Raw genomic sequence first — 16,154 nt, 5'->3', positions numbered from 1 at the left:
ATAAAATGATCAATACCTGTTCAAAAGTTCATATCTTAACTATCAAAGTGATTTCCCAAGTCTATTTGAAAAATTCCTAAAACTCACCCCCGGGCCCACGTGCCCTGATTCTGAAAGTTTTCGGAGAGAGTTGTTAGCCATAACATTATGAACTCAAATATATGATTTTCACTAGATTCCATAACAAATTTCGTGGTTAAATCTCCTCTTTATCAAAACCTAGGTTTTCACCTAAGCCCCAAGATTTTCACTAATTTTCATGTTATAATCTACCCATAAACTATGTATTAAATTCACATTTGATAGGAATTACTTACCTCAATTAGTTGATGAAAATCCCCTCTTTAACCAGCTTCAAAATCGCCCCCAAGAAGTGTAAGAAGTGGGCAAAATGCCTAAGTCTCGTATTTCAAACAACCCCACCGCCCAGCAAATCTCGCACCTGCTAGGCCACTGCCGCACTCGCAGTCCTCCCCTAGCCGGCCAACGTTTGCATCTGTAGAGCTAGAGCCGCTCCTGTGACCACCGACGCGAGCCTGCGTACAAAGCCGCTTATGCGGTTTTCCCCATCGCACCTGCGCGTTCTCAGGTGCGAAAACTTGCACGTATCTGCGGTCCATGGCCAAATTCTCCCAGCCGCTTCTGCGGCTCGAACAATGCATCTGCGGGCTCGCACCTGGATCCCAAGGCTCACAGGTGCGGTTACACCAGAACTGGTGCAACCAGCAGCCCTCTTTAGTTTAAAACTTAATCTGCACATCGTCCGAACGGCATCCGGGGCCCCCTATGGCCCGTCCAAACATACCAACAAGTTTGAAATCATGAAATGGACTCGCTCAAACTCTCGGAATGTATAATACAGCATAAAAACTAAGAATCACACCCCAAACTAATTGAATCAAAATATGAACTTCAAGTTCTTAAATTTACTCCCAACGTGCCGAAACGTGCTTAAACTACTCGGAATGACACCATATTTTGCGTGCAAGTCTTAAATGACTTTACAGAACTATTCTCAGTCTCAGAATTCTATTTGGACCCCGATAACACCAAAACCTACTTCAAACAAAATTTAAAGAACTTCAAAAACCTTCAAAGAACCAACTTTCACTATTAGGCGCCGAAATGCTCCCGGGTTCTCCAAAATACGATCCGAACATACGCCCAAGTCCAAAATCATCATACGAACCTATGAAACCGTCAAATCCCAATTCCGAGAATGTTTACTCAAAACGTTGACCGAAGTCAAACGTAGCCTCTTTAGCCAACCTTATGGAACCAAGCGTTCCGATTTCAACCCGAACCCTTCCAACTCCAGAACTAACCATCCCCGCAAGCCATAAAATAGTAGAAGCACGTACGAGGAGTCTTATTTAGGGAAACGGGGTTCTAAAAAGAAAAATGACCGGTAGGGTCGTTACAATAACAGATCTAAAATAAATAACACGAAAGCAACTGTGTGCGATCATAATCATAGAATAAAACCAAAACTGCAAGTCTACTAGTATGTGTGCTAAGACCTGGTGTCACAAGTGTATGAGCATCTAGTAGAATATACAAAAGAACACTAATTTTTTGTCCGAAGTGAAGTAGACAGAAAAACAAATACAATCAAAAGAAAGACTTCGGCTACTGCATAATGGGCTCAAAAGGCAGCTCACCGTGAAGTCTCAGAGTGGTAATCAAGTGTGCGCGCCAATCTGATATCCAGATGCACCTGCCTCAGATCATGCACATTCAGTGCAGAAGTGTAGCGTGAGTACATAAACGACATGTACCCAGTAAGTATCCAGTCTAACCTCGAAGAAGTAGTGATGAGGGGTCAACTTCGACACTTACTACGGGTCAATAATAAAATACAGAAATTTTACTTAAGCATGGATTACATGAAGAATACTGAAAACCCAATAACCGGAAACAGTAAATAATCCCTTCACCAATATTACGTCCCAAATTTATTCTTTTTCATCATTTAACAATATATATCTCAAGTCAACGAAGCAATATCAATTATAATTGGTTCCAAAGATTTATCATGCGCAAATTATGCCGAGGTCTTATGGCCCGATCCAACATAATATTTAAAATGTGCACTGCCGAGGGTCGAATGGCACGAACCATAGATGCATCTATCTGCTACCGAGGCATTCGGCCCGCTCCACAAATAGAAAATATTTTAAGGTAACACATATTCTCAATAACACTCAAGTGTTCCATTCACAACTTTAAGTAAGTGAAATTTAATTCTTTTATCAAGTTTCAAAAGACTTAAGCAATTAAGTTAACAAGTAGGGTACAAACATTGTAAAAATAGAATGGTATGGGTCCTAGACTACCCGGACAATAGCATAATTAGTAGCTACGTACAGACTCTCGTTACCTCGTGCGTACGTAGCCCCCCAAATAGAAGCACATTTGAATTCAATTCACCTATGAGTTTAATTCCCTCTTATAGTGTTAGAAAAGAGACTTACCTTGTCTCAAGCCTACTCTCGATCCAAGATTTGTGCTCAAACCCTCAATTTTGTGCCAAAGTGACTCGAAACTAGTCAACTGACATATAAAATAGTCAATACATGCTCAAAAGTTCATATTCTAACTATTAAAGCGATTTCCCAACCCCAATTGAAAATTTCCAAAATTCACCCCCGGGCCCACGTGCCCGGATTCAGGAAACTTTCGAAGAAAATTGTTACCCATAACCTCATGAATTCAAATATATGATTTTCACTAAATTCCATAACCAATTTCGTGGTCAACCATTTTAATCCAAAACCTAGGTTTCTCATCTAATTTTTACATGTTAATCTACCCATAATCTATGTATCTAACTCATATTGTGTAGAAATTACTTACCTCAAAGTGCTAGGTGAAAACCCCCTTCCAAGAGCTCCAAAAATCGCCCAAGAGATGAAAGAAAGTGAGATAAATAGCGTAAGTCCCGCATTTAATAAGCTATGCAAAGACCTTAGATTCACAAATGCGAAGGTCGCAAATGTGACAAACTCCTCGCAAATGCGAACCCTGAGCTTCCATTGCCAAGGTCACAAATGCGACCAAAGTGTCGCAAATGCGAACACTGCCCAACTCAGGTTTCTTCGCAATTGCTAAGCCTTCCTCGCAAATGCGAACAAATTCTCGCATTTGCGAGACCTGCAACAGTTGCCAAGAAAAACCAGAAAACTAAAGTTTTTCTCATCCACCCGAACGTTCGAAACACACCCGAGCCCTCGGGGCTCCACACCAAACACACACACAAGTCTAACAACATCATACGAACATGCTCGAGAGATCGAAATGATGGAATAACATCAAAAACCACTAATCGGATGCCAAAATGCATAGATTAACTCTTGAACCCAAAAACTTCTAAATATACTCCCATGCATCTGATTCCTATCAAATCAACTCAGAATGATGCCAAATTTTGTGTGCAACTCTTAAATGACATTACGGACCTACTCTAACTTCTGGAACTGGAATCTGAACCCAATATCAAAAAGTCCACCCTCGGTCAAACTTTCCAAAAGCTTCAAATTTCCATTTTTCGCCAAATGACCCCGAAACTACCTACGGACCTCCAAATCCAATTTCGGATGCGCCCTTAAGTCCGGAATCACCATACGGAGATATTCCCAGGCTCGGAATCCCAAATGAACGTCTAAATGTAAAGATCCACTTCAACCCAAAATTATGAAATTCACCCAAAATGCCAACTTTTACTATTAGGCACCGAAATGCTCCCGGGTCATCCAAAACTCGACCCGAGCATACGCCCAAGTTTGAAATCATCATACGAACCTATTGAAACCGTCAAATCCTGATTCCGAGATCTTTTACTCAAAATGTTGATCGAAGTCAAACTTAGCCTTTTAAGGCCAACTTAAGGAGCCAAGTGTTTCGATTTCAATATGAACCCTTCCAAATCCCGAACTAACCATCCCCGCAAGTCATAAAACAGTAAAAGAACATACGGGAAGTCTTATTAAGGGAACGGGGTTCTAGAAAGCAAAACAACTGGTTGGGTCATTACATTCTCCACCTCTTTAACAAACATTCGTCCTCGAACGAGTTTAGAATCATACCTGGAGTGCTGAATAAGTGTGGATATCTGCTCCGTATGTCTTCCTCGGCCTCCCAAATCGCTTCCCCGACTGGTTGGCCCCTCTACTGGACTTTTACTGCATAAATCTTCTTGGACCTCAACTGGCGAACCTGATTATCAACAATGGCAACTGGTTCATCTTTATAACCCAAGCTCTTATCTAGCTGAACTGTGCTGAAATCTAACACATGTGACAAGTCGGCATGATACCTTCGGAGCATAGACACGTGGAAAATCGAATGAACTCTCGATAGACAGGGAGGCAAGGCAAGCTCGTAAGCAACCTCCCCAACTCATCTCAACACCTCAAATGGGCCTATGAACCTTGGGCTCAACTTGCCCTTCTTCCCGAATCTCATGATTCCCTTCATCGATGAAACATTCAAGAAAACTTTCTCACCCATCATAAATGATAAATCACGCACTTTTTGATCCGCATAACTCTTCTGTCTGGACTGTGTTGTACGAAGTCGCTCCTGAATCAACTTTACCTTTTATAAGGCATCCTTCACCAAATTAGTACCATATAACTTAGCCTTATCGGGCTCAAACCATTCGATGGGCGAACGACATCGCCGACCATACAAAGCCTCAAATGGAGCCATCTCGATGCTGCATTGGTAACTATTATTATAAGCAAACTTGGCCAAAAGAAAAAAACGATCCCACTGACCTCCGAAGTCAATCATACATGCCCTGAGCATATCCTCCAAAATCTGAACTGTCCGCTCCGACTACCCGTCGGTCTGCGGATGAAAGGCTATGCTGGGCTCTACACGGGTCCCCAATTCACTCTGTACCGCTCACCAAAAATGTGAAGTAAACTGAGGGCCTCTATCTAATATGATGGAAATTGGCACACCGTGCAACCGAACTATCTCTTGAATATAAATCTGGTCCAACCTCTCTGAAGCATACGTAGTCACAACCGAAATAAAGTGCGCCGACTTTGTCAATCTGCCAACAATGACCCATACTGCATCGATCTTCCGCAAGGTCCGCGGCAACCCAACTATGAAATCCATAGTAATACGCTCCCACTTCCACTCAGGTATGGTCATCTGTCGGAGTAGGCCACCTGGCCTTTGATGCTCATACTTAACCTGCTAGCAATTTAGGCACCTAGCTACATACTCAACTATGTCTTTATTCATCTGTCGCCACCAATAATGCTACATCAGGTCGTGATACTTCTTCGTAGCACCTGGGTGAATGGAATATCGAGAACCGTGTGCCTCCTCTAAAATCCTCTCCCTCAAGCCATAGACATTAGGAACACATAGACGACCCTGGAGTCGCAGAACACCATTCTCGCCGATAGTAACCTCTTTGGCACCACCCTGTAGTACCGTCTCTATGAGGACCAAGTGTGGATCATCAAACTGTCGAGCCTTGATCTGCTCCGATAGTGAAGATTGGGAAACGACGCATGCAAGAACTTGGCTGGGCTCTAAATTATCCAATCTTACAAGTCTGTTAGCCAAGGACTGAATGTCCAAAGCTAGTAGCTGCTCCTCTGCTGAAATGAAGGCCAAGCTACCCATACTCTCTACCTTTCTGCTCAAGGCATCCGCGAATACATTCGCCTTGCCTGGATGATAAAGGATGGTGATGTCATAATTCTTCAGTAACTCAAGCCATCTGCGCTGCCTCAAATTGAGATCCCTTTGTTTGAACAAATGCTGCAAGCTGCGATGATCAGTGTAAACCTCATAGGACACCCCATAAAGATAATGCCTCCAGATCTTAATAGCATGAACAATCGTGGCCAACTCCAAAACGTGCATAGGATAATTCTTCTCATGGGGCTTCAACTTACGTGAAGCATATGCAATAACTCGCCCCTCTTGTATCAATACATAACACAAACCAACACGTGAAGCGTCGCAATACACAGTATACATCCCCAAATCGGAAGGCATCCCTAGGACCGGTGCTGTAGACAAAGATGTCTTGAGCTTCTGGAAGCTCGCCCCACAATCACCAGACCAACGGAACGGAGCACCCTTCTGGGTCAATCTAGTCAAAGGTACTGCAATAGATGAGAAGCCCTCCACAAATCGGCGATAATAACCTGCTAACACCAAGAAGCTCCTGATCTCAGTCGTCGTAGTAAGACGATGCCAACTCCGAACTGCCTCAATCTTCTTGGGATCCACCTTAATACCCTCGCCTGATATAACATGCCTCAAGAATGCTAAAGAATCTAGCCAAAACTCACACTTGGAGAACTTAGCATACAACTTCTGTTCTCGCAAGGTCTGAAGCACCACTCTCAAATGTTGCCCGTGTTCCTCCATGCTACGTGAGTAGATCAAAATGTCATCAATGAAGACAGTGACAAACGAATCAATATATGGCCTGAACACCCTGTTCATCAAATCCATAAACGTCGCTGGGGTATTAGTCAAGCCAAAGGACATCACTAGAAACTCATAATGTCCATATCTTGTATGGAAAGCAGCCTTCGAAACATCCGAGTCCCGAATCTTTAACTGACGGTACCCTGATCTCAAGTCGATCTTAAAGAACACCTACCACCCTGCAACTGGTCAAATAAATCATCAATACGTGGCAACAGGTACTTGTTCTTGATGGTGACATTGTTCAACTGGCAGTAATCAATGCACATTCAGATAGTCCCGTCTTTCTTCTTCACAAATACAACTGGTGCACCCCAAAGAGATACACTTGGTCTGACGAACCCCTTTCCTAGCAACTCCTCAAGTTGTTCCTTCAACTTTTTCAACTATTTTGGAGCCATACGGTATGGTGGGATAGATATAGGCTGGGTACCTGGAGCCAAGTCGATACAGAAATCGATATCATGATCTGGTGGCATGCCTGGAAGATTAGAAGGAAACGCATCGGAGAACTCCTGGACTACTGGCATCCAATCAATCGACGGAGTCTCTGCGGTAGTATCCTGAACATAAGCTAGATAAGCCAAACAACCCTTCTCGACTATGTGACGGGCCTTCAGAAAAGAGATAACCCGACTAGATGCACTGACAGACAAACCCTTCCACTCCAATCTAGGAAACTCTGGCATCACCAAGGTAATAGTCTTGGCATGGCAATCAAGGATGGCGTGATACAGGGACAGCTAGTCCATGCCCAGGATGAACTCAAAGTCGGTTATATCAAATAACAGAAGATCCGCTCTAGTCTCATATCTACAAAATGTGACCATACAGGACAGATAGATCCTATCCACAATAACAGAATCGCCCACATAAGTGGACACATAAACAGGAGTGCCCAAGGACTCACGAGGAATATCCAGGAAATGAGCAAACAGAGATGAAACATATGAATAGGTAGACACTAGATTAAATAGTAAAGAAGCATCCCTTCCATAGAAATAAATAATACCTGTGATCACGGCATCTGAGGCCACTGCATCTGGTATGGCCGGAAAAGAATAGAACTTAGCTGGGGCGCCGACTAGATGGCCCCCACCTGTCTGGGCTGCAGCTGGCTGTCCTCCACCTTCCTGGCCTCCACATCTAGGATGGCATGTACCCGTCTGTCCTCCGCCTCTGGGCGGCCAGACAACTGGTGTTGTAATCATGGGCTGCTGGCTCTGCTGCACTGCCTTGCCCCGGAGCCTGCGCAAAATCTCTGCACATGACTGAAATCCCCGAACTCGAAACAACCTCTCAGTATGGTGATCCGCTGCCCTAAAGTCTGACCTTGATGGCCTGAATACCCACTGGAAGAACCCTGAATAGTTGATGGATGGTATGAGCTCTCCGGCATGGTGCTAAAGTAGGCGCTGGAAGAACCCTGATGGCCTGAGTACCCACTGGAAAGACCCCGAATAGCTGGTGAGCGGTAAGAACTCTCCGGCTTGGTACTGAAATATGGTCTCACTGGAGCACCCCGAGGAGGTAGTGGTGCTGCATATGTGGGCCTGCTAGGCCGACCCCTCCCATACTGGCCTCGGCCCCCTGCCGGGGCACCTCTAAACTCCCCAGAATAACGGACCCTCTTGTCCCTCTGCATCTGCTCTCTACCTCTCTGACGGTAACCCTCAATCCTCCGAGCTATGTCCACTACTAGCTGATAAGAAGTCCCTATCTCAACCTCCGGGGCCATAGTAGCCTGAATATCTGAGTGCAACCCCGCAACAAACCTCCGCACTCACTCCGCCTCAGTAGGAAGTATCATAAGTGCATGGCGAGATAACTCAGAGAATCTCGCCTCATAATCGGTCACTAATATCTGACCCTGCTGGAGCTGCTCAAACTGAAACCGCAACTCTTCCCTCTTAGAGGGTGGAATATACCTGTCCAAAAATAGGCGTGTAAACTGGTCCTAAGTCATGGGAGGAGAACCTACCGGCCTGCCAAGAAGATAAGACTACCACCACCTACGGGCCCTGCCCTCCAGATGGAAAGTAGTGAAATCCACCCCGTGGGACTCCAATATCCTCATGTTGTGTAGTCTGTCCCTGTACCTATCAATAAAGTCCTAGGGATCCTCATGTCGCTTACTCCCGAAGACAGGAGGATGAAGCCTGGTCCATCTATCCAATAGCTTCAACGGCTCGCCAGTCGCAGCTGGTCTAGGCTCAGGTACAGTTGCTGTAACTGGCTAGGCTCTGCCCACAGGTAGTGTGCCCGAGCTCTGATATACGGTAGTTGTATGTCCTGGAGCCTGGGCAGAAAGGATCTATGCTCCCCCTCCCGCTTGAGATGTGGTTGGCTCTGCTGGAAATGAACCAGCCTGGGTCATAGAATCCATGAACCGTAGCATACGGCCCATGACCTCATGAAATCCCGGTGCTGACATAAAATCAACCATGGCTAGCTCTGCGGCGGGCACCTCGACCTTCTCCTCAATAATGAGATCCTTCACTGGATCCACTGGTGGTGCAACTGTGGCAACTCTGGGACGTCCTTGTCCCCTACCTCGGGCTGGTGCCCTCCCCCGCCCTTTGCCTCGTCCTCTAGCAACAGGGGGAGTAGCCCCTCCCGTGTCTGGAACGTCGGTCGTACGCGTTCTCACCATCTGTGAGAGAATAAGAGGAAGAAACTTAGTACACCATCAATTGCACGATAGGAGATGAATGAAGAATAGTTTCCTAACACCATATAACCTCTCAAGGATAAGTACGGACGTCTCCGCACCGATCCATAAGACTCTATTAGGCTTGCTCATAACTTGTGAGACCTACGTGAACCTAGTGCTCTGATACCATATTGTCACGACCCAATTTCATGATAGGCCGTAATGGCACCTAACGCCGCCGCTAGGCAAGCCAACTGTAAACTAGTCACGTGATTTCCTCTTTTTTACAAATTGTTTTCCAAGTAATTAAACTTTTTTTAAATTAAAAAGGATTTAAGAATAACAGATCTAAAATAAATAACACGAAAGCAACTGTGTGCGATCATAATCATAGAATAAAACCAAAACCGCAAGTCTACTAGTGTGGGTGCCAAGACCTGGTGTCACAAGTGTATGAGCATCTAGTAGATTATACAAAAAAAACACTAATCTACTATCCAAAGTGAAGTAGACAGAAAAACAAATACAATCAAAAGAAAGACTCTGGTTGTTGCAGAACGGGCTCAGAAGGCAGCTCACCGTGAAGCCTCATAGTGGCAATAAAGTGTGCGCGCCGGATTGATATCCAAATGCACCTGCCTCAGATCCTGCACATTCAGTGCAGAAGTGTAGCATGAGTACATAAACAACATGTACCCGGTAAGTATCCAGTCTAACCTCGAAGAAGTAGTGACGAGGGGTCGAATTGGACACTTACTATGAGCTAAGAATAATATGTCAAACTTTTACTTAAGCATAGATTACATGAAGAATACTGAAAACCCAATAACCGGAAACAGTAAATAATCCCTTCACCAATGTTACGTCCCAAATTTATTCTTTTTCATCATTTAACAATTTATATATCAAGCCAACGAAGAAATATATTATAATTGGTTCCAAATATTTATCATGCGCAAATTATGTCGAGGTCTGCTACTGAGGCATTCGGTCCGCTCCACAAATAGAAAATATTTTTAGCTAACACAAAATCTCAATAATAGTCAAGTGTTCCATTCACAACTTCAAGTAAGTGAAATTTAATTCTTTTATCAGGTTTCAAAAGACCGAAGCAATTAAGTTAACAAGTAGGGTACAAACATTGTAAGTATAGCATGGTATGGGTCCTAGACTACCCGGACAATAGCATACTTAGTAGCTACGTACGGACTCTCGTCACCTCGTGCGTACCTAGCCCCCCAAATAGAAGCACATTTTAATTCAATTCACTTATGGGGTTAATTCTCTCTTACAAGGTTAGAAAAGAGACTTGCCTTGTAAAACCTACTCCGGATCCAAGATTTGTGCTCAAACCCTCAATTTGGTGCCAAAGTGACTCGAAACTAGTCAACTGACATATAAAATAGTCAATATAGGCTCAACAATTCATATTCTAACTATTAAAGCGATTTCCCAACCCCAATTGAAAATTCCCAAAATTCACCCCCGGGCCCACGTGCCCGGATTCCGAAAAGTTTTGAAGAAAATTGTTACCCATAACCTCATGAACTCAAATATATGATTTTCACTAAATTCCATAACCCATTTCGTGGTCAAATCCCATTTTTATCCAAAATCTAGGTTTTTCATCTAATTTTTACATGTTAATCTACCCATAATCTATATATCTAACTCATATTGTGTAGACATTACTTACCTCAAAGTGCTAGGTGAAAACCCCCTTTTAAGACCTCCAAATATCGCCCAAGAGATGAAAGAAAGTGAGCTTAATGGGGTATGTCCCGCATTTAATAAGCTGTGCATAAGCCTCAGATGTCACATTTGCGATATCTGGTTCGCAAATGCGACAAACTCCTCGCAAATGCGAACCTTGGGGTTCCATTGCCAAGGTCGCAAATGCGACCAAAGTGTCACAAATGCGAACACTGTCAAGGTCGCAAATGCGACCAAAATGTCGCAAATGCGAACACTGCCCAGCTCAGGTTTCTTTGCAATTACGAAGCCTTCCTCGCAAATGCGAGATTCGCAAATGCGAACAAATTCTCGCATTTGCGAGACTTGCAACAGCTGCCAAGAAACACCAGAAAACTAAAATTTTTCTCATCCTCGCGAACGTCTGAATCTCACCCGAGCCCTCGGGGCTCCACACCAAACACACACAAAAGTCTAAAAATATCATACGAACTTGCTCGAGTGATTGAAATGCTGGAATAACATCAAAAACAAAGAATCGGGTGCAAAAACACATGGATTAACTCTTGAACGCAAAAACTTCTAAAAATACTCCCACGCGTCCGATTCCAATCAAATCAACTCGGAATGACGCCAAATTTTGCGTGCAAGTCTTAAATGAAATTACGGACCTACTCCAACTTCCGGAACCAGAGTCCGAACCCGATATCAAAATGTTCACCCTCGGTCAAACTTTCAAAAAACTTCAAATTTCCATTTTTTGCCAAATGACCCTGAAACGGCCTACGAGCCTCCAAATCCAATTCCGGACGCGCCCCTAAGTCCAGAATCACCATACAGAGCTATTCCTAGGCTCGGAATCCCAAATGGACGTCTAAAATGTAAAGATCCACTTCAACCCAAACTTATGAAATTCACCCAAAATGCCAACTTTCACTATTAGGCGCCGAAACGCTCCTGGGTCATCTAAAACCCGACCCGAGCATACGCCCAAGTCTGAAATCATCATACGAACCTATTGAAACTGTCAAAACCCGATTCCGAGGTCGTTTACTCAAAACATTGATCGAAGTCAAACTTAGCCTTTTAAGGCCAACTTAAGGAGCCAAGTGTTCCGATTTCAAATCCGAACCTTTTCAAATCCCGAACTAACCATCCCCATAAGTCATAAAATAGTAAAAGCACGTACGGGAAGTCTTATTTAGGGGAACGAGGTTCTAGAAAGTAAAACGACCGGTTGGGTCGTTAAAAGGGTTTTCACCTAGCACTTTGAGATAAGTAATTTCTACACAACATGAGTTAAATACATATATTATGGGTAAATTAACATGTATAAATTGGTGAAATCAAGGGTTTAGATGAAAAACCTAGGTTTTGGAAAAAAATGGGATTTGACCACGGAAATGGTTATGGAATTAGGTGAAAACATATATTTGACTTCATGAGGTTATGGGTAATAATTTTCTTCGAATATTTTCGGAATCCGTGCATGTGGGCCCGGGAGTGAATTTTAGGAATTCTTCAATTTGGGTTGGAATATCACTTTAATAGTTAGGAAATGAACTTTTAAACACGTATTGACTATTTTATATAACATTTGACTAGCTTCGGGTCGTTCGGCACCGAGTTAAAGAATTAAAGCACAATTTTGGACCGGAAAGTAAGCTTTGAGACGAGGTAAGTCTCCTGTCTAACTCTGTGAGGGGAAAACTACCCCTAGGTGATATATTTAATATGTGAAACTTGTTGCGGGGACAACGTACGTACGAGGTGACTAGAGTCTGTACATAGTTAGATCTATGTTATTGTCCGGGTAGACTTAGGTTCACCCATGATGCACTTGTACTATAGGGATTATCTTTGCTCGTTTAATTCTTTTATTTTGCATTATGACTTGAGACTATACATGCATAGAGTGATAGACTCGTTATTGTAGAGACTTCATGAGTTTCATGATTAGTCACGAAACAATTGTACTCCTCTTATGAAATTCTCTCTCTCTCTCTCTCTCTCTCTCTCTCTCTCTATATATATATATATATATATATATATATATATATATATATATATATATATATATATATATATATATATATATATATATGTTTCATTGAAAGGTTTTTCGTTAAAGAAATTATAACTCACACGTTTATTCGTGAGTGGGATCATGGACCCGTTAAAGCTTCTTACTCTAATGGGATCGGGCTATTCGCCTCGACAGGTTAATAGATGCATCTATGGTTCGTGTCGTTTGACCCTCGGCAGTGCACAGATTATGATGGGATCGGGCTGTATGCCTCAGCATTTCTATAAAATATCCTCATGGAATCGTGCTTAATATTTAGCAAGAAGCTAGCGTATCTGTGAGTTCTTCCTGATTTGAAGTATAGCGACCTATTTTGGTGAGGTCCACTATATATTTATATATATGCTCCGGTTGAGGAGGAAATTTGTTAATTGAGAGCTTGAGCCTATTGTAAAAAGGAGAATTGTACCACGGATTTATACTTGTTTATTCTATTTATTTATTCTGCCTCATATTTGTTCACCTCTTTACTGTACCTGATATTATTGGACCACTAGTGAGTGTCGATGTCGACCCCTCGTCACTACTCCTCCGGGGTTAGGCTAGATACTTATTGGGTACACATTGATTTACGTACTCATACTATACTTGCTGCACATTTTTGTGCAGGTACTTTTATGTTTGGTGGTCCTTTGGGCGCTGAGGCGCGGATGATGCGGGGACTTACCGCGAGCTGCATTTTATGTTATGATCCGCATCCAGCAGAGTCTCCTTCGGAGTTATTTATATTCTTCTGTCCAATTTATATTCCGGACAAATGCTGTATTTTATTTTACTTCCTAGTAAATGCTCATGCACTTGTGACACCAGATTTTGGGGATGATTATGGGTTATTTCGTATTGTTGTTGTGAAGATATTATCATTTACTCTGTAAAACGTTATCTCTTACTATTCAATTGAAGGAAATTTATGATTTTAGAAATACTAAAATGAGTAATTAAGTTAAACTTATATTGCTGGCTTGTCTGACAGTGGTGTTAGGTGCCATCACGACCTTTAATGAATTTTGGGTCGCGACAACATGGTATCAGAGCACTAGGGTCACTTAGGTATCACGAGTCATGAGCGAGTCTAGTAGAGTCTTGCGGATCGGTATGGAGACGTCCGTACTTATCTTCGAGAGGCTACAGAGCTGATAGGAGCACTTCCCTTCTTGATTCCTCATCATGCGATTTGATTTTATTATGATGATTCATGAGTTGTTATTTCATAGTAAAGATGTAATGGTAAAATGCTTGTCTATGTGTCGGGGCCGTGAATGACTTGAAAGGAGGTTTTTCTCAGTGCATGATGCAGAGGTTCAGTGTTTTATTTCCAGCGGAGGAAAGGCAATCGGACTATGAGTGTTCACGATTGGGTTGATGGAGTAACGAGACTTGGTATTTCCGAGTGTGGTGAAATTTTCATCTGTGATGCGGTGTCATTGTCCTCGATGAATGTGTTAAGTTCGCTGGTGTTATGGTTTTCTTCAATTCGCCTTCGGGGCAGGGTATGGTGGAATGGTGCGGGGGAAGCGGCCATCAGAGATCGCGGTGTGCTGTGGTTCAGAATTGAATCGGTGTTCCTAGTGTTGATGGCTCGAGAAAGGTGATCTTCGGGGAGGTTTAAAGTTGGTAGCGATCTATTAATCCAAGTGCTACAGAGATGGATTTTGATTTAAGGCAATAGCTGGGCAGCGAAGGGTGAGGAAGGACATGGCGGAAGGGAGTCTCTGGTGGTTGAATTACTAGTAGGTTAAGTATGAAAAGCAGAAGTCAGGAAGTCGCCTAAAGGAGAGGTTTTGACCAAAGTGGGAGAGTGGCCGAGTAGCATATGTGTTCTATGGTAGGATAGATGCATGCCTTAATCAAAGTTTAGAGTGATTTGGAACTCATGGTGGATAGTGACTAAATCTACGAACTTAATTTGGAATATTGGCTGCTATACGGAGAAAGGTTGGATACGACGGAAAGGAGTTGCTTGATATGAAGAAGGATACAACATGACTTTTGATTGGAATGTATTGTCGCACCTTTATTTGATGTCCATGAGGAGTGAACGGACTTGTACAGCTGGTGAATGAGCACGGGCTCAGGATGGTTTATTGGTTTGGTGGTGATTGTACTCGGTGCAGCGTTATGGGAAGACGTTGGCATGGAATTTCCACGGGTGGGTTATTTTCGGTGAGCAGGTTAACGGTTGCGTGGTGTTGACGAAGCTGCTGCGAAGAATTCTACTGGCTACCCGGTAAGAGGTCGAACATGTGAATGTGGCTAGGGATTCAGAGCGTTCATGAAATGGTTAACAGGAAGATTTCAAGGAATTTGGCGGGTTGATTGCACGAGGTCATGTCAGTGAGGAAGAAGTAATCTTGGTAGGTTCCACGGTTATGTAATGGTAGCTTCAAGCTAAGTGGGAGAGCCTCACTAACTATGATTGGCTTGCATGGTTTACAACTAAGGAAAGAGAACATCGGTGGTGATTTGAGCAAAGGATTTGAGGAATGTGTGCTATAATTGGCCTTATGGAGTCATGTTCAGGATTTGGGGAGACTCGGGATTTATGCTTCGTGTAGATGTGATGTACAAGAAAAGTGATTCAGCTGGATGCTTCTTTGAGAGAGTGATTCATGTGCTATCAGAGCCTTGGAGTTGATTATAATCGGGACCAAGTCGGAGTGGGTGACTCTCAGTAACGGTCCTAGTGGATTCAAAACATTAAAGTGCGGTGTCTAAGAATGTCGAGTCCGTAGTATGGTTAAGTACCGAGCTTTTGCAGCGGATTAGGAAAAGGGGCTTGGAGTGTTCTATGTTATCTTCGGTCTGCGATGTAGCATTGGAGGAATGGGAGAAAATAACTTCAGATTCATAGAGGAATTATCATAATGGGTGTACCAGTTGGTGATGCTATTGTGCGCTTAAGGAGAATATGAGATGGTTTATGGGTATCGAGACGATGTGGTCTTGTGGATTGGGTCACTCGGGATGAGTGTTGTTGGGTTTCGTTACGTTAACGAATGGAGCTATTATTATTATCGCTAAGGCAAGTTAAGAATAAGTTAGAAAAAGTTGGATCAGTTAGCAATGCTTGAATTGGCATGATGTGGCAATGATCAGTTCCTTCAACGTGTTAAGTTTTATAGGTGGTTGTGGCGGTACGTGCGAGTCTTGACGGCCACCGTAGTTGATTTTACTTGGAGGCATTAGAGTTATTATGGCTTATTATGTGTAGATGTATCCCGGAAGGGTCATGGTGGTTTAGACCACTACTTGGGG

Source organism: Nicotiana tabacum, chromosome 23 (assembly GCF_000715075.1).
Source record: "Nicotiana tabacum cultivar K326 chromosome 23, ASM71507v2, whole genome shotgun sequence".
Lineage (NCBI taxonomy): Eukaryota > Viridiplantae > Streptophyta > Magnoliopsida > Solanales > Solanaceae > Nicotiana > Nicotiana tabacum.
This window is presented reverse-complemented; position numbering follows the sequence as displayed.